General features: G+C 35.2%; 1 protein-coding gene across 9 annotated transcripts in view; it reads left to right on the top strand.

Moving 5' to 3' along the window:
- The first annotated feature begins 660 nt into the window (after window positions 1-660).
- st3gal3a (ST3 beta-galactoside alpha-2,3-sialyltransferase 3a) overlaps window positions 661-4,420 on the top strand; it is a 45,272-nt gene continuing 41,512 nt past the window's right edge. For 2 of the 9 annotated variants that reach the window (XM_079629273.1, XM_079629270.1), the window contains exons 1-2: window positions 661-825; window positions 2,182-2,257. The gene's annotated coding sequence lies outside the window, so the exon portion shown is untranslated. Of the gene's footprint in view, window positions 826-1,892; window positions 2,258-4,420 lie in introns of those variants that run through there. The other 7 variants (XM_079629268.1, XM_079629265.1, XM_079629271.1 and 4 more) reach the window with 5 other exon arrangements.

Genomic DNA, 4,420 nt, shown 5'->3' with positions numbered 1-4,420 from the left:
CCCCATCCATCACCCTTTGCACCTTTTTTTTTTTTTTTTTTTTTTGCAGGTATGATACACAGTTATGTAAACTGTAAATAACTCTTATTGCATTTTATTTCACAATCAATAATATGGCCTGAAGAAGTAAAAAAACATATATATTTATGTCAGAATCTGATAAGCATAATTTGATTTGTTTGAAAAGTTTGTTTGAGTTTTAGCCACAAGTTTTTTTATTAAAACTGATGATCAGAACAGGTGAAAATATTTTGCATACAAATCTAAATAAACATGTATTTATAATAAAGTAATAATCACATTAAATTAAATGAATCCCTATTGATCTATCCTGTAAAAAAAAGCATTGCTTTCCTGAAATGTACAATAAAATGCAGTGACAACATTTCAGTCAATAAGAGATGACAGTATGTGATCTAATAATAATAAAAAATAACAATAAAACATTTGATTAAAGGGATAATGTATCCGTTTTGAAAACAAATCCTGTTAAATGTGTTAATTAAATCACACACACACATATATATGTGTGTGTGTGTATTTGTTTTGAACTTTTATTCGCAATCTCTACTTGCATTAGTTCTTTTATACTTATATTAATTCCCATATGAAAAACTAATAATAGTTAAATAAGTGTATTGTGATACTGCATGGTATCAGTGGTCAGATGTGACATTGAAGAGAAACCACAACAGCTGAGAAACGGGAAGGGAAGCCTGCCAATACTGCCATGTTCATTGACAAAAGCTCTATTCATTTCTTTAGACAGCATGTTTTGTCGAAGAGCAAAAGTTTGCCGATCTGTCTGCTCTAGAAAACTGAAAGGTAAGGATCTCTCGTTAATAAAGCAGGCCATAGAGATATAATATGCTACATGTATTTCTTGCTGCCTATACTAGTCATTGTTCAGAGACCGTGTTTCCTGAGGTATTTCCACAAGCTCAACCTATGTCCACAGGAAATCTCTGAAATACAGTGTACATTTCCATGTATAGTGCTCTTTCAAAGCTGTCCTTGGTTCAGAACAGAGCACCCCCACCCCCCACCTGAAAAGAAAGACTAGAAAATGTCTGCATTCATTTGTGTGTATAATTTAAGACAAACAAAGTTATGTAAAGCTAAGGATATGTGGGTGGGTTGATTTATTTATTTTTAGAAATGGAAATCAGAAAAGTTGAGATACGTGTTGGTTGGCGTCACCATGATGTGAACAGATCTACACAGGAATGATAAAAAACAATTGACTTCTATGTAATAGGCCCATCCCGATAAAACTGAGTGATTCATAGTGCTATAAAAACTACTGTGGCATATAATGGTAGGCTATTAGATGAATATGTGTCAATGATTATTATATTAATATGCCATGGCAGTACTTTAAGGATCGGTTTTACCTTAGATTTCCAAAAATATCATAGTAATATGGCACCACTGTGGGCTACTTTGGTGCTTGTTTTATACCGATCTAGTGTTATGGTTCTTATCTGGCTAGTTATCATTACATCAGCTTTATTTGCATAATTATATCTGCTTCCACATAAGAAAAAAAAATCATGCTGTGGTATATCAGAATTATGTCATATTAGCTACTAAGTTATTCTGTGTAATAAAAAAGTCCAGTATACAATTTCGAAATTATGTCATAATGCTTTCAACAAAAACGGAAATTATAATTATGATATAGAAAGTCACAATTATGCTCACAATTTTGACTTCGCATGTCTGTCATAATTTTGACAATTTATTTCACTCATTACTTGGTAGGCTGTCATTTATGACTTTAAATGAGAACTTTGACTTTTTATGTCAAAACTATGAAATATCGCCTAATAACTCCGACGCTTCATTTCAGTTTTTTTATCTCATAAATATGACTTAGTTTGTCATAGGCTAATTATTATTTACCAAAGCATTATTTTATTGTATGTTTTTGGCAGAAATGACCGTAGAGAAAGTGTCTTCCATCCTCTAATAGTGAATCATGTCTATAGACATGTATGGTGTGTGTTCGGCTGTGCTCAAGCCAATAGCTGTTCAGAAACCACAGGAAAAACCCTCCTCCTCCTTTTAATCTTCTCGATATGCTGGCATGAACTCCGTTGTTCACTTCACTGCACTCTGGGAAGCTAGCTGATAAACGCAGCCGAGAGATACAAGAAATGTTTTTTTCTGTTCCCCCAGAAGAACCGTAGCGAGCGTCGCCTGAGACAGCGGTGTGTTTGTGGACATGTTTTCATTATCGCTCCGTTTCTGTGAGGTAGGAGTTAGCCAGCCTCTCAACACACACACACGCTAAATGTTTTATTGACATTCTGTGTCTTGTAACAGCCGTGGTGTCAGGTGTACATTATTATGACTCCGTGTGATTGTGTATTTCATATATGTTGAACGGGAGTTGTTTGGCTAAATGTAATGGGTAGAGGTTAGCCGCAGCTAACGTAATGCGCTAACCGGATGTGCCCGTTAAGTTACCGTTATAACTGAGCGGTCACCGTGCGGTTTCCATTGGTTACAAGGTAACGTTATGTTGTGTTTTAAAGATGACTAGTTGTTAAAGTAGTGTGTGTGTGTGTTTTGGATTTTGTGGTCTTTGACGCAGTGAAATGAGTAACGTTATACTAACAAAATCACCCAAAATTGAATATGGTAATGCAGCGTTTTAGCATTATAGGACCGTTACCATGTGTTTGGAAATGCATCATAATAATTACATGAAAAATACAAATTCTGTGAAATGTAAATAACGCGGTTTTGTCGGAGGAGTTCCAAGTGTTATTTTATATTATACACAATATATTTTGAAATGTAAAAATATACGTTAAAATATTTATGTTTTATCAAAATTAGATTTATATATATGTTGTTTTCTAATTATAATAACATGTATTATATTATTTTATAATATTTAGTATTGTATAATATAATTATTATAATATTTTATAGCCTATTATTGTAATTATTGTATAATATACAGTACCGGTTATAAGTTTGGATGCAGTACTATTTTTAATGTTTTGTTTTTTTAACGAAGTCTCTTCTGCTCACCAAGGCTGCATTTATTTGATTAAAAACAGATACAGAAAATGCAGTAATATTGTGAAATATTATTAGAATAGTTAGTTTTCTATTTTAATATACTTTAAAATATCATTTATTTCTGTGATCAAAGCTGTGATTTCCGTGTTTTCAATGGCATCCACTCTACAAAGCTGTATAAAGCTCTCTGGTTATACTTCTGATTTTCCATAGCTCATGTTGTCTGGAGTTTTTGTCTATTGAAACTTCTTGGAAAGATATTTTTGCAGTTCTCCATATAACTTAGACTCCCGGCGTCTGAGCCACTATGGATGCTGTGGTTGAAATTCATTTATGAAGGAAATGTGCTGAAGAAAGTTATTTTTTGTTTTTGCGCAAATCATCAATTACGCCGGACTGCTTCACAAACGAGGGTTTGGATTTGCACTAAAATTGCCATTGAGTAACTCCACAACAACTACATTAATTTATCCACTAACTATTCAGAAATGTCCAGTTGCGTTTTAAAAGTTGTAATTCTTCCTGAGTCTCTCCATCAGTGTCCGACTCCTGTTGAAACATGTAAGGCTGAACACTGATACTGACCATTCAATCTTCAGCTGGCTGGCAGGAGCTGCCACTGGCATGTCACGTGACCTGTCAGTGGCTGGCTGGCAGCTGCCAGTCTGATTCTGGCATGTCACGTGACCTGTCAGTGGCTGGCTAGTTGTCTGACTCTATAGCCAGTTTCAGAAACAATTGATTTTTGGCAGTTTTTGTCTTGTGTTCTTCCCTCTCTAGCTCATTTATCATGCATCTGTTGATATGATTATGCTCTTTTGAATAATTAGCATTTTAAAGAATTTTATCCCAAATAAACCAGTCAAATGGCCGTGATCAACTGGTTGCTTACCGACGCTTTGCTGGACGCTCAATCCAGTCAGCCGCGGCTGGTAAGCAACCAGTCTGATCACGGCCATTTGACTGGTTTAATTGGGATAAAATTCTCTAAAACATCACTCATACCTAAAGAATATAGATGCATGAGAGATTACATTCATAAAAAAACAAAAAGTTTTTCCTTAGAGCGAGAGTATCAGAGCGTCCAGCAAAGCATCAGTAAGCAACCAGTCTGATCACGGCCATTTGACTGGTTTATTTGGGATACAATTCTTTAAAACGCCAATTATGCAAAAGAGCATAATCATATCAACAGATGTATGATAAATGAGCTAGAGAGGGAAGAACACAAGACAAAAACTGCCAAAAATCAATGGTTTCTGAAACTGGCTATAGAGACAGACAACTAGCCAGCCACTGACAGGTCACATGACATGCCAGAATCAGACTGGCAGCTGCCAGCCAGCCACTGACAGGTCACATGACATGCCAGTGGCGGCTTCTG

The sequence above is a fragment of the Phoxinus phoxinus genome (genome assembly GCF_949152265.1).
Source record: "Phoxinus phoxinus genome assembly, chromosome: 11".
NCBI classification, from domain to species: domain Eukaryota; kingdom Metazoa; phylum Chordata; class Actinopteri; order Cypriniformes; family Leuciscidae; genus Phoxinus; species Phoxinus phoxinus.
The sequence above is the reverse complement of the archived record's forward strand: the minus strand, read 5'-3'. Positions and strand labels throughout refer to the sequence as shown.